This window comes from Trichosurus vulpecula, chromosome 7, assembly GCF_011100635.1.
Source record: "Trichosurus vulpecula isolate mTriVul1 chromosome 7, mTriVul1.pri, whole genome shotgun sequence".
NCBI classification, from domain to species: domain Eukaryota; kingdom Metazoa; phylum Chordata; class Mammalia; order Diprotodontia; family Phalangeridae; genus Trichosurus; species Trichosurus vulpecula.
In genome coordinates, this window is record NC_050579.1 from 153502904 (window position 1) to 153529842 (window position 26939).

Here is a 26939-nt window from a genome sequence, read left to right on the forward strand (position 1 = left end):
CAAAAAGCAATTATTAGGTACGTATCATGTGCCTGGTACAGTGCTAAGTATTAGGAATATAAATACAAAAAGGAAATACAGTCCCTGCCTTTAAGGAGCTTAAATCTAATGGGAGAAGATGATGCACTAAAGGAAACTGAAAAGGAGTGTGATTGGGAGGGGAGAAGATACAGTGTATGAAGGGATAGTGGAAAAATCAGAGAAGTCCTAAAGTAGTCCAGCCAAGTAGGAAACGAGATGCTTGGTGGTCCAAGACCCCCTCTTTAAATTGAGGGTTCAGGAGTTCATAGTTCTGAGACTCTCCAATTAAAGAGGCAGAGGGCAGGGGTGAAGTATGAGTTCCTGGACTAGTGTATCAACTTTCAAACACATGATCTCATGGGGTTTTACAAGAAGAGAATTAGGAGTTTATCTAGTCTTCCTTTCACAGATGGGGAAAATGAGGCACAGAAAGGCTAAATGAAAAAACACATGGCAAGTTAGGGGCAGGGCAAGAACTTAGGTGCCAGGTCTCTTCTGTCTCCCAGATCACTGTTTTCCCTTTATATCATGGTACCTCAGCCATAATACGCTCGCTCTCTCTCTCTCTCTCTCTCTCTCTCTCTCTATCTATCTATCTATCTATCTATCTATCTATCTCTCTTCCTCCCTGCCCCCTTATTTATGAACATCTGTGGTAGGGCTGAAGTCAAATCAAACCAAAAATATTTAAATATGCACATAGGACTGAAATCAAGCTTCCTATAAGGAGGGTCCAAGGAACTAGAACCTCGGCCATACACAAAAAGATCAACCTCACAAGAAAACAGATTCAAAGCTACTTATCCCAGTCATAACAGCTAAATTAGCATATTCAGAGCTCTGTAGCTAAAGAGTTAATCTTATGTGTCCATTAAGGACTCTTGATCCTTGTCCAATCATTCAGTTGTGCCCCACTCTTCATGACCCCGTGGAACAATAGCACACCAATACTGTCCATGGTGCTTTCTTGGCAAATGATACTGGAGTGGTTTGCCATTTCCTTCTCCAGTGGATTAAAGCAAACAGAGGTTAAGTGATTTATCCAGAGTCACACAGCTAGTAAGTTTCTGAGGCCAGATTTGAATTCAGATCTTCCTGACTTCAGACCCAGGACTAAACCATCTACCTGCCAAAAAAAGAAGTCTAGATACCTCCATTCGAAAATGTTCAATAGCTCTTCATTGTCTACCAAATAAAGGCGAAGTCTGATTTTTGGTCATATATATAAGTAAGACCCTGTGACTTATTTAAAAAGGCATTATGAAGTACACGTATATAGAAGTGGGAAAGAAGAAGGGAACAAACCTTTATATAGCAGCTTCTATGTGCCAGGCATTGTTGTAAGCCCTTTACAAATATTGTGTGATTTAAACCCTCATGATAAAGAAGCAATAAAAGGAAAGAATAGTGGGAGCTTAAAGGAAGCCCCAAAGAATTTATAAAATCCACCCAAAGATAGTATAAAGAATAACTACAAGAAGAGACATTTCTGACATATGCTCCCTCCCTCCCTCCAGGGTCCTCTGACCCTGCCATTACCCTCATGAGAGCCTCCACCACCTGCTGCCTAGACTATTGCAATAGCCTACTGGTTGGGATCATTTTTCTTCAAGTCTCTCCCCACTCCAAGGCCCTCCTCCAGTCAGCTGCCAAAGTGATCTTCTTAAAGCATAGCTCTGACCAGGTCACCCCTCTTGTCAATAAGTTTTTATGGCTTCCTATCGCCTCTAGGATCAAACAGACTCCTTTGCTTGTCATGCAAAGTCCTTCCTAACCTGCCCCATCCCACACCTTTCCAGTCTTCTTACACCTTACACACTTCCAATATATTCTGCAATCCAGTGACATTGCCTCCCTTCCTGTTCCTCGTACAAAACACACCATCTACTAACTGAGCATTTTCACTGTCATGCCTAGAATGATCTCCCTCTCCATTTCTGCCTCCTGGTTTTCCTGGATTCTTTGAAGTCACAGCTAAAATCTCACCTACTACCTTCTACTGGAAGCCATTCCGAATCCCTTTTAATTTTAGTGCCTTACCTCTATTAATTATTTCTAATTTACCCTATATATAGCTTGTTGGTACATAACTGTTCATAAGTTTGCTCCCCTCCCTTGCTTAGACTGTGAGCTTCTTGAGAGTAGAGACAACCTTCCTTTTCCCTTTCTTATATCCCCAACACTTAGCACAATAAATGGCGTGTGGTAAGCACTTCATAAAAGTTTATTGACTGACTGACATGCAATTTATACAGCGCAAGAGTACAAAGGCCAGCAATGCCTCCAGCAGGACTCTCAGAAGAGAAGAATTAGTGAGAGGAAAGAGAACTAAGAATTTGAGCTTCAGGACTTTATGGGGAAATGGGAAGTGACTGAGCGGTTGGAATTTTGGGCAGGATTGTTGTTTGGTGGTAGATTGGTTAGGAATTGCAAATAAATGAAGAGCTCGTTGCTTTTGCTCATTTCCAAAAAGATATTCTATTAGGCATCTCAAAGGCAAGATGTCCAAAAAATAACTTTCCTGACAAATTTACCCCTTATCTTAATTTCTGTATTTTTATAATAATGCACCAAGCAATCCAAAAGCATTTCTAAGTGCCAGATACTATCTGAAATGGAACTCATCTTTTTTCCCCAAATGCGCTCTTCTTCCTAATGTACAACAGGCATGACTAGGATGTGCCCCACATCTTCCACATGTGACACATTGTATGGGTCTCGGCTCTGAACACACTTTCTTGTAGGTCAGCCAACTTCAGCTTGACACTTGTCTCATTGCTATACATTTAAATCTTAAATATCAAGAACCCTAGTAATCTAGGGGTATGTTGGATAATTTATTTCTCATTAGTGAATTTGCAATCTGTTATCACTAATTAACTAATTAGCTTATGCCTCCATTAAAATTCATTAAATATTAATTATTCAATGAAGTAGAGAAAGATCAATTACCATTAATAATTGCTCTTATTTACCTATATTTAAATATTAAAATTACAAATTACTCCCTATTTCTCCAATTTTCTTATACTTACCTCCGCATATTTTGCAACCTAGCAACACTGTCATACTTGCCAATTCTGGAATAACACTCTACATTTCCCATCTCTTTGTCTTTTCACTGGCTTACCCTCATACCCAAAATCCTCTCACTCTTGACCTTTGGCTCTTAGCTTCCTAGGTTTTCTTCAAGACTCTGTTCAAACACCTACCTTCTTACATGAGGCCTTTCCTTGTCCAACCAGCTGATAGTGCCTACTGTCTTCTCTGAGATTACCTTCTTTACACACACATATGTACATACACACATGTATATATGCATTGTGAATGCATGTATATATGTATGTGTGTATTGTATTGTATATATGTGTACATTGTTGCAACAATCTGCCAGCAGCTGCTGAAGGGTTGTAAGACCCAACAACCAGCACACAGAACCATGCAAGCCCAGGTTCTTTTGATCTACTTTACTAAAGAAAGCAACATTAAGGGGTTAACGATCTTACTTTAATCCAGCATACAAATGTCATTCACTTAGTTCAGGGGAAAAAGTCAGCACCCTGAACTTCAGGGCAAATACAAACAAATTACAAATATCAACAGACAGACCTTGTCTGATTCAAATCTCAATGCGTAGTTACCAGAGTTTAACAAAGTCTGAACATCCGGGTTTACAAACTGGAGGGCTCTTAACTACAGCTGCCCAGAGTCTCCACTTCGACATGCCTCCAAGAGTGAGAGCCCTGGCAAATAGCTCTGTTCTAGCTTTTTATACCCTCTTTAGTCATCATCAAATGTCATCTGAGCAACCAGAACTTAGGCTCCTACTATTGGCTCTGGTCTTAGCAACTCCCCTGAGGGCTTCACACCCCCATAGGCTTAATCACCTAGTAGACAGGGTGTTTGGGCCTGGGGCTTTGCACCTAGTAAGGCTCAACCAAAGATACTTAATCATTTTTAAACAGTAAGAAAGTCCTACCTTAATTGAAATTACATACATATATACCTACATGCCTATATATACACATGTATACACACATATACTTACACACTTATATACACATCCATACACATTTGTGTATACATATCATATATATATATATATTATACATATATATGTACATATATCCTTTGGCTATGACAAATATCACTGCTAAAGTCACCTCAGACCCTCAAAATATCAATGGTTGACTCCTCTTCACTTGTATGGAAAATGAGTCTCAAACCTTTTAACCCATTTGAGACAATGACTAAAGTCCCTCAGTATCTTCTCTTTAGGATTGTTTTTTTTTTCCTTTAATGAACACAAAACAGTCTCCAATTTCACTTCTGCACTTCTGGCTCTTCATAAAATTATCTTTATAAAGTTATTTTATAACACCACAGTTAAAAGAGTTCCAACAGGGAGAAGTTTTGCTTTGTTTTGTTTTGTTTTTCCTGAAATCCTTCTGACATCTCCCACTCTTCATAAGAACTTCATGGATCACATAATAAACACACATCTTCTTCCTGACTCCACAGGGAAAGGTGCTTTACTTTAAGTTCTTATTTTAATTGGCTTTTCATATGTTCTCATGGATCACAAATAAACACACCTACATTCTCCCTGACTTCAAGGGGATGTTTTCTCCCAAACAGTCTATCTATAAGGTGAAGTACAATTAAGACTAACTATGCCCTTATCTATATCTGATATAGACAATAACAATCCCCTTAGTCTCTTTAATACAGACATTGAAAACACAGGCTACACTAAGTTCCCTAGTTCTATGAAGGACAGCACCATCATTCCAGGGGAAGCAATCAGGGCATTACCAAGGCATGCACATTCATTCATTTAATACACATTTATTACCTCAACTACCTGTAATACAGTTATACAGTTGGAGGGTAAGTGGGGAGTAACCCTTTGCTATATCATCATCTATATCCCTTCCCAAAACTATAGATGTTCCCACCAACTTTGTCCTGGGTCCTTTTCCCTTCTCTTTTTTAGGCTCTAAGTGACCACATCAACTCCCATGGGTTGAATTGTCATCTCTACACAGCCGACTCCTAAATGTATGCATTCAATCCTAGTCTCTCTCCTGAGTTCAAGTCCCACATGGCCAACTGACTGTTAGACATTTCAAATTGGAAGTCCGACAGGAATCTCAAACTCAACATGCCCAAAATAGAACTCATCCTCTTTCCTCCAAAATACACCCATCTTCTGGACTTCTCTATCTTTGTCAAGGGTACCACCATGCTTCCAGTCAAACAAGTATGCCTTCCACACACTACCTTCACAACATCTCCCAAATCTGTCCCCTTTCTTCCACTCATGTAGTTCACATCCCATTTCAATCCTAGGCCACCTATTTTAATGTCTTTTTAACTGGATAATAATAATAGCACGTATTTCATAGGGTTGTTATGAAAATCAAAGTTCCTTACTGTAAGGACCCATTTCTGAAACAGGAAGGGTCAAAGTACTGCCCTGAGAGCTATATGAAAGAGATGGTATTACTTTCTGCTCTGTGTACCTGCTGTTGGGAAGATCTGGCTGGCAAAAATCAGCCTCTCTGAACTGTAAACTTCTGCTTAAGAGGTGGAATATTAGGATCTTCAAGCCAAGATGAGGACACATAACCGTAGATGTTTCTACCATTCCCAGGGTTGGGGTTTCTACTTTTTCTGAAAAAGGTTAATTGTCTCAGGTAAAGGCATCGGTTAAAATTGAAGCTGGAAGTGCCAGAGACTACATCTGTCATTGAGAAGAAAGCCAAGCAGAATGGAGGAAATAGCCCAGCTAAGTAACAGAGTAACAGCTATCAGATCAACATGTCCAGCTGCGATGATGGGCCCTCCAAGGAGCTAGCCAAGCCAGCTGTGCAGAACGTCCCACCTCAGCAAGAGAGTCACTGATCCAAAAGCTGATACCATATGCGTTAGTGAATTTTGTAAGGACAATCCCTGAGAGGTCCACATTTCTAGAGTTGTGAGTTGCCCTAGACACATTTATTATCTACACGTAAGCCAGAAGATGAAAAAAATGGGGACAGAGAAAGAGAAACACAGAGTACATCATAGGTAGCCAGCACTATGCTATGAGCTGCATATATAAATATTATAAATATAAGCAATCAAATTAATCCCTCACTCATGGAGCTTACCTTCTAATAGGGGAAGATAATATTTGAAGGGAAGTTGGAAAAGGGAGTTGAGGGTATGCCACTGAAATTAACTGAGTCATGAGTGACATAATGAAACCTACACTTTAGAAGAAAATCACTTTTTCCTCAAGGCAAGGAACCCAATTAGGAAACTGTTATAATAGTCCAGTCAAGAGATGATAAAGATTGGAACTAGGATTATGGCAGACTGGTGATAAGGGATGGTAGCTCAGGAGAGAGACAAGAGCTATGGAAGGAGAACTGAAAATAATCTGCATGGGAAATGAGGAAATCACCAAGTGAAATAATATGGAATAAAAAAAGAAAAGGCCTCAGGACAGAGGTTTGAGGAATGCCTATGGCTAATGATCATGGCATGGGTGAGGGACTAGCAAAGGAGACTGAAAAAAACCAATCAGACAGATAAGAGAACCAAGAGAGAGCAAGGTCATGAAAACCCAGAGAGGAAAAAAAAATATTCTGGAGGAGGTGATCCACTGTATGATAAACTGCAGAGAGTTCAAAAAGAATGAGGAGTTGAGGAAAGGACACTGGAGTTGGCAAGTTTGGAGAGATTGACTATAATTCAATGATGAAATTAAAATCCAGACTAGAGAAGGTTTAGAACAGAGAGGAGAGGAAGTGGAGGCACCAAATGTGAACAGCTTTCTCAAGGTTAGCCATGAAGAGGAGAAGATTTCAGTAGTAGGAGTATCAAGTGGGGAGATTAGATAGATAGATAGATGGATAGATAGATAGATAGATTTTAAGAATGGGGTAAACTTTGCCATAGATAACAGAGAAGGAACCAGTAGATAAGGAGAAATTGAAGATAAAAGAGAAGAGAAATTATAGAACGAGCAATGTGCCTTAGAAGATAGAAGAAGATAGAATCAAGTGGAGTGAGAGGCAGACCAAAGATGGTGAGGAAGAGGAAATACCACAGCTGAGCTCTCCCAACAATGCCCTCCAAAAAACTTAAAAACCATCTCAGATTAGGAAATTAAAACGGCCACAGAGGGAACCAAGTCTGTGCTGTGCATATGTCTGGGCTGGCAACTTGACTTCTATTACTTGAGCTAGGTCCTCACAGTGAAATATCAGCAGGCAATAAAGGTAATATCTATCATTCACCTATAGCAGAAGCAGTTTTTAGGAAACTCGGAGCTGATCAAAATATTTTAGACAAGGGAAGAATAGACAGTGCAGCAACATCTACATATGAAATAGGAAACCCGCTTGATTATCGAGCTCAGATTTGCATGAAGAAATACGGCATTACCAGGAATCATATTGCCAGACAGATTACCAAAGAAGATTTCCTGACCTTTGATTGTATACTATGTATGGATGAAAGCAATCTGAGATATTTCAATAGAAAAGTTAAATTAAAAACTGCAAAGCTAAAATTGAACTTCTTGGAAGCTATGATCCGCAGAAACAACTTATTATTGAAGATCCATATTATGGAAATGGCTCTGACTTTGAGACCGTATGTGAGCAGTTTGTGAGGTGCTGCAAAGCATTTTTGGTAAAATCTCATTAAGGCTCACACTCATTTATTGCTAAAGAGCAACAGTGATTGACATCAAATCAAAAATAATGTATGTATATCAGCTGATTTGTTATTAAAGAGCAATAATGCATTCAATGCATTTGGAGACCATCATTGTTTCTTCAATTTATTTAATGTTCACATATGTTCTACTTTTAAAAGGTAATGAAAATCAATCATTATTTTTGAAGCAAGAACATTTGATTAAATCAATTATCGCTGTCAAACTAGTTAGAACCCCCAATCTCTGCCTCAAATTTTAAAAATGCATTAATTATATAATGGAACAAACCAAAATTTGCATGTGAAAACTAAGAAACCTCAACAACACAATCATTTACTAAGAATGTTTGATAGACTTTTACTTTGAGACAACTTCATTTTTGTCTAATTGGGATCTTTAACAGGAAAAGAAAACATTCCCCTTTATGTCAACAATAGGAAATAACTGAGGTCATTGTGAAAGGTTAAAGAAAAATGCATTTTAGTGCTTCAGCAGTCATTTGATGGCAATAACTTAATGAAGAACAAATATTCTTGCAGTTCATCTTTACCATCTTTTAATATTTTGGCTATTAAAATAAATGTATCCCCTGCCAAAAATAATAATAACACCTCCAATCAAAATCTGGAGTGGCAGAGCACAAAAGTTGAGGTGAGACATTTTTCTAGCCCAAGACACCTCAGGAGATATGAAGGAAAGGTCTGTCAAATTGGGGTGGGGACAAGCCCAGAGCTCACTCTGCAGCAACACTAGCTGTGGAACTTGGCAGCAACAGCAGCTTTGGGAGCTCTCAGCTTAGAGGTAGTAAAAGGATTGGACAACTGTACAAAAGAGATTATTAGAATCTCTGTGCTAGCACTGTGCAAAGGAATATTAGAACAATGATCAGCTGTGACTGACTTAGCTATTCTCAGCAATACAGTGAACCAAGACAATTCCAAGGGACTCATTATGAAAACTACTATCTACCTCCAGAGACAGAACTGATGAGCTCTGAGTGCAGATTGAAGCACACTTTTTTTTCCTTCATTTTTCTTACTTTCTTTTTTAACAAGAACAATATGGAAATATGTTTTTGTGTGACTTGCATGTACAATTGCTGTTATATTGTTTGCCTTCTCAATGGCTAGAAGAGAGTCTGGAGGAAGAGAATTTGGAACTCAAAATGTAAAAAAAAAGTTTAAAAAGTATTTTTTAAATAGTACAGTAGACAGGTTGGCCTTGGTAGGGAGAAGGGTCACCTCTTTATCTGAGATTGTAGTGAAGAATGAAATAGTAGGGCTGAATTACGTGAGGAAGAGAGGAAATGGGGTGCTCCCTTCAAGAGGCCCCACATTTTGCTTAAGGAGAGGTCCTTAATTGAAAGGGTAGGGCGGAAAGAACCTATGGGAGGTTTGAGGACAGAGAAGAAAGTTTGGACTAGCCACTATGGAGAGTTGGATAGTGAATTGATTGTGGAGGAGTGTAATGATTGATTATCTTTCTACTGTGAGGTCCTAATTGATATCGGGTTCTGGGGCTGGTGACTTTGCACAACCCTGCCTCACTTAAATCTAATTCACTTTCAAGTCATAACATCACCTTCCAGAAGTCATCATCCTCTTTGGGAATGAGAATGAAGGACAAATAAAAATTCAGGTTCGATAACATTTTCAGAGGAACCTGTAAGCGTATCTTAATGATTTCTTCCAGCTAACTTTAGCATCACATGAATAGGAATAAAGTAAACAAAAAAGTAAAGTAAAGCAGTAATACAGGGCTGGTGTTTGATAAGGCTTGAATAATGATAAGACAAAGAAGCGAGGGATTCATGAGTAGATGATAGTGCAGAGGTGAACTGATTCACCAAAAAAGTGAAGATAGGGAAAAAACAAGAATGGAGTCAGTGTAGGGGTGACAGTCTGGGAAAAAACTGAGGGACAGAGGGAATGGAGGTCACAGTGAGGAAAAAGAACAAGATTGGAGTCTTACGGCAGAGGGGAAGAAGGAATGGTACAAAGCCTATCACGAAATAAAGGAACTTTGGGGTTGGCGAAAATAGAATTGGAAAGATCACATTTATGGCCATCTCTAAATGTCACTGAGGAGAAGCATGAGCATTGAACAGCTTGAAGATCTAGTAAATTAGAGTATTTCGTGGAACATATATATATATATATATATACACACACACACACACACACACACACACACATAATGTATATACATATAATTTATACATTTGCATATGCTTATATGCATATACATATAGGTATGTGTCTATGTATGCATACATATATACCTATTCCCTAAGATGAGGACTACATTAGGTGAAGAGGGAAAGGCAGTGAGCTAGCCGCTGAATTCATAGAGGAAGGAAGGAAGGAAGGAAGGAAGGAAGGAAGGAAGGAAGGAAGGAAAGAAGGAAGGAAGGAAGGGAAAATGTCCTGTGGATACTTAGATATTGGCCACCATGATCTACACCAGTCAGATCCAAATATTGATGTAAGGAGTTTTCTCACAATTATAATGTAAAGCAACTCATATGTCTTATTTGAAAACTGGCCCAATACTGGTCAATTTATTATTGTTTTTCTTCATTCTTTTAATTGAATACATACAGTTGGGGGTAGGAGAAACACTTCTTTTTCTGATTTCAGGGAATTGTACCTGTCCACTCTTCCCCTTCAATTTGGAAAGCCTCTAATCTTTCCTCCAGTTAGAAATCAGATAACCTAATTTTATATCCTGCTTTATACTCTGTTAATTGTTTTCTTTTAATTAATTAGTCTTACTTGACCAATTGTTTTAATACATAACTATCTGTCTTCCTCCTGTATTTTAGGTCCAGTGCCAAGCTGAGGAGGTCTGATCCCAACTTGTTATGCAACTGGCATGCATTACTTAATAAATAGATATGCTCAGAAGCTCAAACCTTCATTTCTTCAGTGATTTCAGATTTCACCTGCAACCTATTACCATAGGGTTGAGGTGTATGAGATTGAAACAGACAGTTAGAGGGGGGCAATGGGATTTGTATATCACTAATCCCTTATAATTACTGGAATGGGGAAAGTATAATGGGTTTTGAGTATGATCATTGAGGAAAGAGTCCAAGCAGAGTATCAATGCTTGGAGAGAGATGTGTTGAGAGAGTATTTGTGTCCAGAGAGAGTGAGAGTTGTGTGTGTATTTGTGTGTGTCTGTATGTCTATGTCTGTGCCTGTGTGTTTCTGTGTTGAAAGTGAATTAGGGAGGGGAGTATTCACTAACAAATTGACCTCATCTCTTCCCATTATCTCCAAGAAATCTCTTCAATTATAATATCTACTCTCAGAAATTGGTCAGGAGAAGCTGTAACCACACCATTTTAATGGTTAATTATGTTTCCTTGTGTCAGAAACACTAGAGTCTATGAGATTATAGGGCAACTCTAAACATCAGAAAACCCAGAACTGAATCTATCATATACCTGTATGAGCTAGGGGAAGTCACTTCTCTGTGCTTCTTCATGTGAAATACAAGGAGCATGGAACTAGATGACCTCTAAGATCCTTGCCACCTGCAAATCCAATGATCCTAAATGAGCATAAAATTTGGAAAATATGGATATCTCAAAGGCTCTTTGGACCAGTTGGTTTGGAAATTTATGATTGTTTAAGTAGGCATAGAGAATTGATAACATGCAGGTGATTTCCAAACAAAACAGATGTTTGAATATGGACTATGTTGGACCCAGTGAGCAAAAGCAAAAAAAAAAAAAAAAACCTCTGGAGTTTTTCCATCTTGGTTCCAATCTCACTACCCTTCAGCCAACAATCTGGTGGGAAAGTAAATCCCTGATATATAACAGAGCCTCTGTCTACTGTGTCCCAAGCAGAATGTACTTGCCAAGTAGGCTCAGTTTCCTAGTTTACAAAACAACCCCCTAATAGCTCCTAACTTTAGGGAGCCAGATTCAGTCAAGGAGAAAATTAAAGCTTTTTTGTTGTTGGCTGCACACATTATTGGTCACTAAGATTTGAAACTATTAGCAGCAAGAAGCGAAAAACAAAAAGCAAATAATAACAACAAAACAAACCAAAAAAAAAAAAACCCTGAGTCACCCAATTAGCTAAAAGAGGTAATTAAGAAGGAGCTCAACCCAGCTAAGGAGCCAAAACCTTATGAAACAGAAGTTTAGGGGATACTTTTAGAGATGGATATGGACAATTGGGGAACAAATAACAAGTGGGTGGTGCAATGTATAGACTGCTGAACCTGGAGTCAGGAAGATGAGAGTTGAAATCCTACCTCAAATACTTCCTAGCTGTGTGACCCTAGGCAAGTCACTTAACTTTTGTCTGCCTCATTTACATCTACTCTAAAATGAGATCACTAATAGCACCTACCTCCGGATGTTGTTGTAAGGGTCAAACAAGAAAATATTCATAAAATGCCTAGCACAGCACCTGGCACAAAGTAGATCCTATATAAATGTTAATGACTATCATCAGCAGTATAGGAGTACTTGCCCAAGGTTATATATACTCAGTAAATGTCACTGATAGGATTTGAGCTGGGTCCTATAACTCCGGAGCCAAAGTGCTTTCTACTCCTTATGAAGCCATCAGAAGTGCTTATTGTATCCTTGCCCTCTAGTCTGGCTCTTGGCAGCAACAACAACACCCAAGAACAGCAGTTGTGGGCAGATGGCTCATCAATGTCCCTCCTGTTGGAGAGACAGAGAGTCAAAGAGGTTCAGAAGACAAAGAAAGAAAAATGTAGAAATCATTGGAAGGCATTCAAATGTCAAAGAAAGGTATATGAAAGACAACAAATGAGGGAAACTTAAAACAAGTAGAATTAGTCTGGAAGAGACGAAGGTCAGGAGAATGATCACAAGATCACTGACAGGGCTGGAAGGGAACAAAGAGGCCATCCAACTCCTTCATTTCATAGATAAATAATTGAGGCCCAAGTGAAGAGCAAAGCTGAGACTGAATCCCAGGACTTTGACTTCAAATATAGCATGCTTCTACCGTGTCTTTACCGCTAACAACTCTCTTCCTGAATGTGATGTGCTATTGTAAAGGAGAATGCTGACCAGATATTTCTTAGGTCCAGAGAAAGCAAAATAAGAGGAAATGAGATCAAAGAAATAATTCTTATTATTATGGGTTAGGCACAAGGAGGAATTTCTCCCCAATAGAGTTGCCCAAAATGTAATGAAGTGCCTTGTTAGGTAGTGAGCTCCACACCACTCAAAATGTGCATATAGAGACTAGACAACCATTTATCAATACTACTATAAAAGAGAATCTTGCATTGGGGTAAGAGGTTGGACCAGATGGCTGCTCTTCAAGTTTATTAAGCTAAGCTTTCCTCTGTCACGAAGACAATTAAACATTGGACTGGTTTGCTGGAGGATTGGGGTAAGAGAGGGGACAGGAACAGTGAAATCTCTTTCCCTTGAAACGGCATGTTTTAAAGGTTGTATTATAAATAACCAACTTGCATAATTTGGTTGCTGTTCTGTGGCCAGACAAAACACTGGATGATACTGTCACAAACCCTTCATTTATCAGAGTTGAGGAGATCTTAGAGAACATTTAGTCCATTTTCCTCATTTTATAAAAGAAGAAATTGAGACCAAGGGAAAAAAGTGAATGAATGAATTGATGAAGCATTATTAAGTATTTACTATGTGCCAAGCACTGCAGTAAGGGTGAAGATATAAATGCAACAGAAATGAAGCCCTTGTCCTCAAGAAGAGTATAACATATATATAGTGGTGATCAGAGTGGTATCAGAGAAAGGTGTTTTGGTCTAGGAAGTCATACCCAGGAGCATGCCGGAGCTGGCTCTGATGGGCTTGAAACAGCCAATTGTTAAATTTTCATTGTGAATATTTACACTTCTAAATTTGGCATTCTCTACAAATCAGGGCTTTATTCATGATTTTGTTGATTATATAGATTTTTAAAACTGTTAATAATGCTCTATTAATTATAATAATGCATAATAATTAAATTTAAGAATGTGTTCATGTTTTTCCCAGAGAGCTGGGTCGTTAAACAGCACACCCTTGTATTGCTCTATAAACCCTGAGCTTGGCAGAAGTACAGTAGAAGGCTCTGGGAAGAAAAGTCCCCATTAGACTAGAGGCCTGGTTACTGTAGGATGGTGAAGAAGATGAGGATGAGGATGATGAGGACAATAATGATTGGCATTTATATGGCACTTTAGGGTTTGCGAAATGCTTTCCATCTATTATCTCATTTGAGCCTCGTAGTAGCCCTGGTCATAGAGATACGGAGTCTGCATAGAGAGTAGAAAATTACACAGATGTGGTGGGTGACTCCCCCTTTCCAGAAAAAAATAGTGGTCTTCGTTTTGATTACTTTTCTCAGAATAAGAAGTAGAAGGGAGATGGGATAAGGAGTGGAATGCACCGTGGAAGAAAGATTATCAAGGTGAAACATGGAGCAAACTGCCCAAGGTCACACATCTAGGAAGGAGTAGAGACCCGTCTGAAAGGCTTGATCTCCTAATTCTTCTAATTTATCTAAACATATCATTTCAAGGCCAATGCTCTTTCTCTGGTTATGCTTCTGCCAACATTCTGCAAACCATCTGGCTAACAAAGCAGTCTTTTTAATTGAAATAAACAGAAGATTTTGTTTTTTCCCTCTTTGTATTTAGAGCAATTGCTATCTACAATCAAACTTTTACTGTTATCTGCATTTATGATTTCGAGCCCCTATGTACTTCCTTAGGCATCCATTTTCAGAGTTTACTGTAGAAGGTAACATGAAAAGAAGCATTTCTAAGACTCAGATAAAGAGTTCCAAGGAAGACAGGATTCACTCATTCTGATTTTTCTTTTCATTTAAGTAATCCCATTGCCGAGCTTGATTTATTTCCCCCACAGTGAATACCTTCCTCAGATCCAGGACTTAAAAGGCTGAAAGAGGATCCATTCCTTGTGTAACAAACCTAGGAGGTCAAATTCTATCTCTGTTCATCATTAGGGCAGAGAATCTTTAAGATGCCCAGAGGCACTTTGGGGATCAAAGAAGCAATACTGAGTGGTAAAAAAAGCAATGGATTCATATAGTAGGAACTGGTCTCAAAACTCAGCTCTGCTGTTTTACTATCATTGTGACTTTGGGCAAATCACTCCATCCTCTGGCTCTCAGTTTTCTCATCTATAGAGCAAATGCCATGTACTAGATAATCTTTAAGGTTTCATCCAGCTCCACATAACATGATAATTTTGTCCTGAGGAAAAACTAAGGTGGTTTCAGGAATGATTATCAAACCCAAACTTGCCTCAAAGTTGTTTCCAGATTCCTCGTGTGACTTCAGAACAAATCTAGGCTGTTGGTGCTCTCTCTCCCTCCCTCCCTCTCTCTCTCTCTCTCTCTCTCCCTTTTTCCCTCTCTCCCTCTCTCTCTCTCCCTCCTCCTCTTTCTCTCTCTTTCTGCCTCTCTCTCTCCTTTCCCTCTCTTCCCCACCCCACACATGGGGGGGGGGGTGGGGAGAGGAGAAAGGTCATTCAAACATTCAAAGGTAGAACTGACTTTAAATGATTTACCAGTTTCCATGCTTGGTATTCAGCATTGGGAAGATCTCCTTGCTGGACCTTAATGAAGTCAACAAGCATTTATTGTATGCTTACTGTGTTCTTAGCTGTGTATTTAGCTCCAATAAAACAGTCCCTGCCCTTTTCATCCACCCTACCTACACAGGCAGTAGTAAATAATCTTTATGACAATGGAATGTGAGCTCCTTGAGGGCAAGGAACACACACACATACATATACACATGTGTGTATGCATAAATATATATACACACATAAATATGTACACAGATGTGTGTGCATGTATGTATATATACCTATATACAAATACACATACACACATATATGTAAAATGCCTTAATATCATTAATAACACTAGATAAACGCTTGGTGAATTGAACTGAATTGAATTAAATATGAAGGTAGATGTTTCTGGATTGGACCAGAGATTGAAAGACTCAGGTGAAACTTGATTTCACCCAGGAATATAGACACTGTTACCACCATAGGAGAAAAAAAAGGCAGCTAATGGAAAAAGGTAGGCTTTGACCAAAGACTCCTCAAAGTAGTGGGGCATAGTGAGAGGGCAGGTCTTTGAGGCAGAATCCAAGAGTACAACCCAATCCTGACTTTACCACTTACTAGCTGTGTGACCTCAGCAAGTCCCTTCACCTATCTATGCCTCAGTTTATCCATCCATAAAATGGGGATAACAATACTTTCCTACTGTATATCATAAAGATACTGTGAGCAAGGTACTTTCTAAATCAAAATATGCTATTAATTATGTGAGTTACAGGAACGAGATTACCTATTCAGCCTGTATCATTTAGTAGAAAATGTGCTGGCTTTAGATTCAGAAAATTTGTGATTGATTGAGGCATAGCCCCTTGCTTTACTGTGACCTTAGATAAATTATTTAACCTCCATGAGTCTGTTTTACCATCTATAAAATAGAAATAATAATGATGATTACAATGATGACAGTATTTACTGCATAGGACCATTGCCAGGATCACACCAAATTATGTATTTAGAGTGCTTGGCAAAACTCAAAACACTATATCAATACTATTTCTTTTATCTGTAAGGTGCCCTGCAAATGTAAACTCTGACTTCTGAGGCTTAAGTGACCCTTCTCCACTGACTTTACACTTCTTCTACCTACGGAAGAGTAAAGTTTCATGCCTGCTGGTCGTTGGATTGCTTTGCTGACTCCCGGATGATGAAGCACCATCTCTGTACATGTGAGGCAACAACTAGTCAGGATCCCTTCCAGCTCTGCCACCTAAAAAGAGACACGAGGGTCATAAAAATAGAGTCTGAAGAGTAATACCTGGTGAACTTGAAGAAGATGATAAATTACTTTGTTCAGTTGTTTCAGTCATGTCTAACTCTTCATGACTCCATCTGGGGTTTTCTTGGCAAAGGAGCTGGAATGATCTGCTATTTCCTTCTCCAACTCATTTTACAGATAAAGAAACTGAGGCAAACAGGGTTAAGTGACTTGCCCAGGGTCACATACCTAGTAAATGTCTGAGGCCAGATTTGAACTCAGGAAGATGAGTCTTCCTGACTCCAGGTCCAGCACTCTACCCACTGAGCCATCTACGTGCCCCTTGATAAATTATATTATGAATCCATAAAAACCTAGGAATTTTTTTTCAGGTAAATAACAATCACATCCCACTCCCCTCCACCACCTGAAGCTCATGGGTGTTGAGTGACTTGCCCATGGTCTCATAGCTCACTATGTGCAGACCCAGGATTTAAAGTCTTCCTGACTGCAGGCCCAGCACCCTACTCCCTATGTCTTTTGGTTTCCATTCTTAAATAAGCTCAGGAAATGAAGCTGGGTTACTAAGGTTGTGACTCAAAAAATGCATCTAGAGTTTAAAAGTAATCTAGCTCTGAGCAGATAGAATTTGAAATTGACTCCACTGGCACCATACTTCTTTCTGTCAGGGCCATCAGGAAAAACATCAGGGAAGGTATTTGAGGGACTTCTTGTTTATTTTTTTTCCAAGCCTATGTTCAAGGCTGAAGAAATATACAGATGACAAACACTCTAGGGGCAGTTATTTTGATGAAACTCTAAACACACTAACCTTGGTAGCAATTTCTTAGAATAGATTGGTAAAATCATCAATGATCTAATAGCGAAATGTCAGCTGTAGGTAAAGCATAGTCGAATCTGCTTCTAACTCTATCACTAGCTGGCCTGGCAAATTTCCTTTCTCTGCCTTACATCTCCTCTCTTTAAAATAGGAATGAAAATCTGTCCTAAATAATGTACAAGGTAGTTACAGGGCACTTAGAAAGACAGGCAAAGAAGAAATAATAAACAAGCAAACCAGCTCTGAAAGTTACATGTTGAATTTATTGTACTTTTTAAAAAGCAAGCTCTACATAATAGAGATTTATGGTTTCATTTGCAATCCTCTTCTGTCCAAAAATGTATATGGAAATGCTCATTTTATTTGATGTTTTTAGGTTTGAATAAAAAGGATAATAAAAAAATAAAAATAGGGAGGAACTTTTCAAGTTCTAATGCAGTCCAACTGAAGAACCATAGAATCTGAGAATTAGAAGGGATACTAGAGACTATTTCTCCCTTGCAAGAATTGACAATATCAATGATCAGTGGTCATCCAGACCATACTTGAATACTTTTAATGTTGGGAAACTCACTTCAGTAGATAATCTATTCCATTTTCAAATAGCTATATTTTAATAGAATTATAAAGTTGTTCTTAATATTTAAATTGATTTGACCGTCATTTATTAAGTATCTATTATGTTCAAAGTACTAGGGGAAATAGAGATCAGATCAAATGTCATCCCTGCCTTTAAGGAGCTTATGGTCTTGTATGGGGATGTGACATGCAAATAACTACACTTCAAAATATTGCATGATACATACACAAGTGATGTACAAAGTGATGGTGTGAAGTCCAAGTGAGTAAAAGCCATTAGTAACCTGGTGGACTAAAGAAGGCTTCATGGAAGATGGAGCATCTGACTTGGGGAAAAGAAAGAGAGAGACAGACAAAGAAAGAGAGAGATTATTTAAGTGCTTAGTATATGACAGGCACTGTGCTAAACAAAAGGAAAACAAGCATCTACAATATGCAAAAGGCAGCTAGATGGCATGGTTACAGAGTGCCAGGCATGGAATCAGGAAGACTCATCTTCCTGAGTTCAAATCTGGCCTCATACACTTACTAGACGTGTGAGACTGGGTAAGTCATTTAACCCTATTTGCCTCATTCCTCATTTGTAAAATGATCTGGAGAAGGAAATGGCAAGCCACTCCATTATCTTTGCCAAGAAAACCCCAATTGGTGTCACAAAGAGTCAGACATGACTAAAAAAATGACATAACAACAAAACTATAAGCAAAATACTTGAGGAAATATAAAGTTTATATCAGATTTATGGATAAGGGAAGATTTTATGACCAAACAAGAGATAGAGTGTATTATGAGATGTAAAATGCATAATTTTGATTACATCAAATTAAAAAAGATTTTGCACAAACAAAACCAATGCAACCAAGATAAGAAGGAAAGCAGGAAATAGGAAAAAAATTACAGTAAGTTTTTTCTGATAAAGGCTTCATTTCTTAAACATATAGAGAGCTGAATTAACTTTATAAGAATACAACTTATTTCCTAATTGATGAGTGGTCAAAGGATATGAACAGGCAGTTTTAGAATATGAAATCAAAGCTACCTATTATCATATGAAAAATGCTCTAAATCACCATTGACTAGAGAAATACAAATTAAAACAACTCTGAGGTACCCTCTCACATCTATCAAATTGGATAATGTGACAGAAAAGGAAAATGACAAATGTTGACAAGTATGTGGGAACTTTGGGACTCTAATGCACTGATGATGAAGTTGTGAATTGATCTAAGCATTCTGGAGAGCAATTTGGAACCATGCCCAAAGTGTTATAAAACTGTGTAGATCCTTTGACCCAGCAATACCACCACTAAATCTTCACACCAAAGGGATCAAAGGAAAAGGAAAAGAATGTATATGTACAAAAATATTGATAGTTCTTTTTGTGGTAGCAAAGAATTGGAAATTGAGAGGACACCCATCAATCAGAGAATGCCTAAACAAGTTATGGTATGTGATTGTGATGGCATACTATTGTTCTATAAGAAATGATGATCAAAATATTTTCAGTAAAACCTAGGAAGACTTACATGAACTGATGCAAAGTGAAATGAGCAGAGCCAGAAGAACATTGCACATAGTAATAGCAATAATATATATTGAACAACTAACTATGAATGACAGCTATTCTCAACAATACAATAATTCAAGACAATTCTGAAGAACTTGTGGTGAAAAATGCTATCCATCTCCAGAGAAAGAACTAATGGAGATGAAATGCAGATTGAAACATTTTTTTACCTTTTCTTCATTATTCTTGTTTTTCTTATTTTGAGTTTTCTTTTGCAACATGGCTAATATGGAAAGGTTTTGCATGTCGACACGTGTATAATCTCTATCAAATTGCTGCCTTCTCAAAAAGATAGGTGGAGGAGGAAGGAGGGAAAGAATATAGAACTCAAAATTTTTTAAATGAATGTGAATTACATGTTTACATATAATTGAGAAAAAATAAAATAAAAATGCAAAGAAAGAAAAGAGAGGAAGGAAGGTAAAAAGGAAGGAAGGAAGGAACTCTATACTCAGATTTCCCACAGAACCTCAAATAGATCTAAAACTGAACTTATCATGTTTCCTCTATGGCTGTTCTTACTTCCTACATTATTATGTCTATTTATGCTGTCACCATTCACACATTTTTCAATGTTTGTAACCTCGTGGCTATATTTGACTTTTTCCTCTTCCACATCTCTAATAATTGGCCAGATTCTGCCAATTCATTCATTCATATATCATCCCTCTTTTGATCTTCATATTTGGTCCATCTTCCATCACCTTTTCTAGGCCTCCATTACCACCCACCTAAACTAATCTTTTTTTTTTTCTTCCTTCTTTCTGTCCTTCATTTCTCCCTTCCTTCCTTCATTTTATTCTTGCTTCCTTTTTTCTTTCCCTATTTCTTTCCTCCTTTCTTCTTTTTTTTTCTTTTTACAATCTTTTATTATCTCTCTCTCACTTCACCCCAACTGAAAAATAATAAAAACAAAAAACTCCCATAACAAATATTCATAGTCCAGAAAAACAAATTTCTACATTGGTAACATTGCATTCTGTATTTTCAGTCCATCACCTCTCTGGCAGAAGGCCCATTTATCTGAGTGATTTTAGTAGGACCCTAACTCACATTCATGTCACTACTCTGTCTTTCGCACTAATAACATAAGAATCTTATGTTTATACATCACCAAGTCACTTCGTTAAAAAATTTTAGTAGTTCCCTATAGCCTACTGAGTGAAATTAAAACTCCATTGTCAGGGATTCAAGGCCTCCATAGACTGGTACTACTATACCTTTTCAGACTTATTTCATGTCATACCCTTCCATGTGTTCTACGCTCCAGGAAAACTGTATTATTCTATTTTCCTACAATGATTGTTCCACCCCACCTTGTAGCAAGCAACTGGTCGTACCTTCAACTTAATCAATTTTCCTTGGGTTTGAGATGCTTTTGAAGTATTTCCAGTCTTTCTTTCTACAATACTTCACTACATATACATAATATTCTAGCCAAACTGGACTACTATTCCCCAAATTCACCTGGCCCTCTCAAGTTTCACTGCATTCATGTTTACCACTCCTCATCATTGGAATGTTCTCCTTCCATTTGTCCCTGGTGAAATCATGCTCTTTCTCTAAGATCCATTTTAATTATGATATCCTACTTGAAACCTCCCTGGTCTCTCCACTATGGAAGTGATATCTCTCACCTCATATTTCTTAGAACACTTTATTTAGACCCCACAATTTCTACAATGTAACATGTTTATCTTTATGCTTTTTATATACCCCCACACATACATTAGAATATAAGCTTTTTGAGGGAGTGTTCCATTTTTAACATCCCCCATCTTCTAAAACAGTGACTACACATGTCAGTTGTTTATTAAATTATTAAATTGATGTTAAAGCTTTTGTTTATGTCATACTTATTTTTAAGGTATTCTTTAAAAAGTAATGTTTAAAAAAGTAGAAAGGAAATGAAATAAGAGCAGAATCTAATGCCAAATAAATAAAGTGTTACTTAAATTGATGCCAAAAGAAAAGACAACAAACTTACCAAAAATAAAAATAAAAAAATGAAAGGTAAATCTACAACAAAAGGTAAGAAAAGCAAGAAATTTATCTGAAACTATTATTCCCAATTATATGCCAATAAAACAAAATTTAAAAGAAGTGAATTAATATTTCCAAAAATTAAAAACCCAGATTAACAAAATAGGAAGTAGAAGATCTAAACAACCCAGTTTCAGAAAGTAATTCAGCAAGTTAAAAGTGAACTCTCAAAAATGGAGGGGAGGGGGTTGAAGAGCTGTATTCAGGTGAATTCATAAATGAATTCCATCAAACATATAAAGAACAATTCCTACCCTGCCTAAACTGTTCAGAAAATTATAGAAAAAGCACCATATTAAGCTCCTTCTATAAGACAAATATTGTCCTTACACTCATAAAAAATCAAGCAAAATGTAGACCAATATTACTAATGAATATTGAGGCAAAAGTGTTGAATAACATATTAGCAATGAGGTTACCACAATATATGTCCTCTATGGTCAAGCTGAATTTGTAGCTGACATACAAGGATGATTCAGTAATAGAAATAAACTATTAACACACCATATCAATAACATCAAATCAAAAACAAAATGTTTTAAAATAACTTCATGGTTAGCAAAAGCAACAAAAAGCCCAGATGAAATGCAACATTCATTTTTAAAAAGAAGAAGAAAGAATGAAGTAAGGAAGGGAGGGAGAGAGGGAAAGAGGGAAGGAAGGAAGAAAGGAAGGAAAGAAAGAAAGAAAGAAAAAGAAAGAAAGAAAGAAAGAAAGAAAGAAAGAAAGAAAGAAAGAAAGAGAAAGAAAAAGAAAGAAAGAGAGAGAGAGAGAGAGAGAGAGAGAGGAAGGAAGGAAGGAAGGAAGGAAGGAAGGAAGGAAGGAAGAAAGAAAGAAAGGAAGAAAGAAAGAAAGAAAGAAAGAAAGAAAGAAAGAAAGAAAGAAAGAGAAAGAAAAAGAAAGAAAGAGAGAGAGAGAGAGAGAGAGGAAGGAAGGAAGGAAGGAAGGAAGAAAAAAAGGAAGAAAGGAAGAAAGAAAGAAAGGAAGAAAGAAAGAAAGGAAGAAAGAAAGAAAGAAAGAAAGAAAGAAAGAAAGAAAGAAAGAAAGAAAGAAAGAAAGAAAGCAAAAGTATTAAAAATTAAAAGCATAAGGGGCAGAATAGAGGCTGCAACCCCACTGAACCCTCCCAACATTCTGCTCTAAACTTTAAAATAATGTTATCAAATCAAATTTTCTTTCAATGAGATTATCATAAACTTTGTTGCAAAGTGTTTATTCCAACTTAAGAAGGTTTTGTTTTGTGAAGAAAAGGACAGAGGATGGGGAATAGAAAGTTTCCTAATCATTTCCTCCACGAACTGGATACCCTTTGGAAGTCAGCGGAAGCATAAGGAAGATGTCTGTGGGTCTCTAGGTCATTCTTTGGATCCTTTGAGGCTGTTGCTCTATATGTCTTATTTCCTGGCTCATTCAGTTATGAATGACAGTTTGGTTCTACTGTCTTGCTTTGTCACTCTTCATTCTTACCACATGAGTTCACAGCACTAACAACAAAAGATATGCAAAGGACAAATGATGCAGTATTAATGAGAGTGTTCTTGCAGCAATGCAAGGCGGAATTTCACCACTAACCTGGCAACCAGTTAGAAATGAATCATCTTCACTGTCCAAGGGCATAATGTATGGTTCATGTCCTACTCAAAGGTTACTTGTAATCTGGAAGGCAGAGGGGAAAGAAAATTTTAAAAATAAGATTTCCTTCAAAGGGATTCGAAAATCAGGAAATCACCACTGAGAACATGACTTAAAGTGCATACATTTTGGGAAGATAGAACATTAGTTTCTTACTTTTTGGGACATATAAGAAGCAAATTACTAAAGTCCTTGTCCCTTAAAAGGGATCTTAGAGGTCACCTAGTCCAACCCCCTCATTTTGTAGGGGAAGAAAATGGGGCCCCAAGAGATTCAATGATTTGTACCAGGTCACAAAGAGAGTAAGTGACTAAGTAGCTGTGTGACATAATGGACAAAATGCTGTACTTGGGGCCAGGAAGGCTAAGTTCAAATCTGGCTTCAGACACTTACTAGGTAGGTATACTGGGAAAGTTATTTCACTTCTGTCTGCCTCAGTTTCTTCTTCCATTTAGGTGAGGATAAAAATAGCATGCACTTCCAACATTGTTATGATAAAATTAACTAGTATTCATAAAGTGCTTTGCACTTAAAACACTATATGATTGTGAAATATCAATGTTAGTATTGTTAATTAAGACAAATAAAATTTTAAACTGGTCTCTTTGTCTCCAAATCCAGTATGCTTTCCACCCAATAATACTGCCTGTCATTCAATATAATTCAAATACCAAGTGTGAGAAATAACAAGAATAATTTGACTGGACCGTAGAGTCCATAGATGGAACATCTCTAATAATGCTAGAAAAGTAGGTTGCAGCCAAGTTCTAACAGGCTTTAAATCTGATTAAATCAAACAGATACTTACAAACCAAACACAATATCTTTCACAAAGTAGCCACTAAATTTAATTCAATTCAATTCATGTCTATGAAGTATTTGTTGAAAATAATAACTTCTATTTCTCTTTGGAACCAGCCTTGACCATTTGACTTATTGCTTATATAAGCATGAGAGTTTGGTATTCTGAAAGCATGGAGTGATTTACATGATAACTGAGAATACTCCTTAGCCAAAATGGTTTAGCAACAGTCATGTCTTGTAGCTCTGCATTTGGGAGGAGAGAAGTCCTAAATCAAGAAATATTTAAAAGTTTGCAGGTAATATATGTTATCTAATATTATGTATTAGATACATTGATACATTAGATAAAATTGAAATTGGCACAGACGTGTTTAGAGATAGAAGAATTCTGTTTTCATAGCAAAACAAAAATATTTAACCACATTTTGTATTAAGGTCTTCTTATCTGGAATAGATTCCTGTACTACAGAATGTTATCCTTTGAAAAACTTGATGACTGATCGACAAAATAACCAACCAGTCTTGATTTCAGAGGACTGATGATGAAGATGCCTGCTGCCCATCTTCTGAGAGAGAGACATTAGACTAAATGTGCAGAATGATACATATTTGAGGACATGGCCAATGTGGGAATTAGCTTTGCTTGACTATGTATATTTGTTACAGGGATTTTTTTCTTTTCCTTTTGGAGTAGAGGAGGAAGATGTGAAGGAGAGAAGATAAATATGCATTAATTGAAAAAAAATTAATTACAAAACAAAAAAAATAATAGCTTGTATTTAAAGAGCACTTAAAAGTTCACAAAGAATTTTACAAATATTACATATCTCATTTGATCCTCACAGTCAACCTGGGAGGTAGGTACAATTTGTATTCCCATTTCACAGATGAGGAAACTGAAATATACAGAGATTATATGACTTACCCAGTGTCACACAGCTAGTTTAGTGTCTAAGGGTGTATCTGAACTCAGTTATTCCAGGACCAACATTCTATCTACTTCATTGCCTAACTGACTCTTAAAAAAGTAATAATCATGACAGAAAGATGCCAACAGAAGTTGTTCCCTTCAGAATCCAAAAACCCAAAACAAATTAATGAAATAGCAAATATTACATGGGCCCCTATAGCATCCACGATGCTTTGTTAAATCCAGGAAAGCAAATTGAAATCAAATTGCTCACACAGCAGTTTCATGAGCTACTAAATCTCTTATTCATTTGCCTCCCACTATGTAAATTCATTTCAGCTTTCAGGGTCAGAGGTCCTTCCTAGAGCACAGGAAATGTATGATTGATTTCTTCTTTAGCATTCTTGAAGATTAGAAGCATAGAATGACATAATTTAAAAGGAACTTAGGGATAATCTAGCTAACCCTTTTATTTTACAGATTATAAAACTAGGAACTAGAGATATTATAACTTAACAAATTCACATGCCAGCAGTAGAATAAAGACTAGAACTCAGGCCTCCCAACTCCAAATCCAGTTTTATTTCCATTATACCATAATACTGCACTATCTGCTTGTCTAAATTCCAGGATAGAAGACTAAAGGGAATGAGTATAGGGAAAAGCATATGAAAAATGGAACATCAGGAATGTATTGTCTCCTAAATCCATTCAATAGTTTCCTTCTAACTCAATAATTACTATGCCCATACTTACATATTAGAGGAAAAGTCACTCTTTGAAAATTGAGGTCATTCATTTTTAAACAGGAGTTGCTTCCCCTTGCTTCTGGGTTAATTGTTACACTTTTCTTTACAGAATGACTGCCCACCAAGAAACATTCAGGAAATTCCAGGCAAGCCCTGAATGATGATGTGTTTCATAAAGACAGATGATAGATGGGAAACATGCCCATTTAAGAGGGTGTGAGATCTCAGAGAAGATGAAAAAATATCTTGCTTATCCCATCAATTTCCTTCCTTTAAGACATCTCTATTAAAATGTAGGATCAAAGCAGTGAAATATTGGGTAAGGGGTAATAGGATGTGGATGATGATATAAATCTAAGGACATTAAAATCTTAGAAGTACAAATAGCAAGGGAAAAAGCATATCTTAGCCTGGCTGAGGTCCTACATTGCAAATATTTATCAGTAAAATGTGTATCTGTAATCTGCTTTTGGTAAAGAGGTATAGGCATAGGAAAAACCTTAAAAATCTTACCTTTATTCAGCTTAATCCCAATTAATTAAATTCACAAGTATTTATTAAAGGCTTAGTTCTGTAGAATAGTATTCTAGGATCTTGCAGAAGGAAAAAAGTCCTATAACCTTTACCTGCAGGACTTGAAATCAGTCAACAACCCAGAAAATCTAGGGGAACTAGTTAAAGAAAAAATTTATTAAGTGATCACTAGGCTACTCTGGTATTTTTCACCAAAAATTATCCAAAAATTTCTTTAAAAACTAAGAAAAGCGCTGTGAACCCCTTATAGAAAACATGACAAATGAGTCATTATTTCCTGAGGATTACAATGGGTGCCACTACAGTTTTTGAGAAATACTGCTTTGTTTTTAGATAAAACATCATTATACTATTTTTGGGTTCATGGCTTCTATGGAGAAACTTTCTAGTGACCATTGCTAAGCTATGACTACGTAAGGACAGATAATTTAAGTCAATTCAAAATTATTTTAAGTGTCTACAATGTGCCAGATGTTATGTTGGTACAATGTAACAGTGCTCTGCCTCAAGAAGCTTAAAATTTAAAAAAGAGAATTTAAAAAATTTAAAATTAAAAAAAGAGAATATAACGTGCATAGATAAATATGAGGCAAGGAAGAGTGTGATCAGGACCCAAAAAAAGGATCTTGTTAAAGTACCATAAAGAAGTATGAGATAGAAAAGACAAATTGTAGCAGTATCATTGTTAGGAGGTTAGCATTGAATTATGTTCCTGAAGAACAGTTA

The 26939-nt window shown here is 37.1% G+C and overlaps 1 pseudogene; it reads left to right on the top strand.

The window, feature by feature from the left end:
* The first annotated feature begins 5185 nt into the window (after positions 1 to 5185).
* Positions 5186 to 7722, top strand: LOC118857684 (annotated as a pseudogene).
* The last annotated feature ends 19217 nt before the right edge of the window (positions 7723 to 26939 follow it).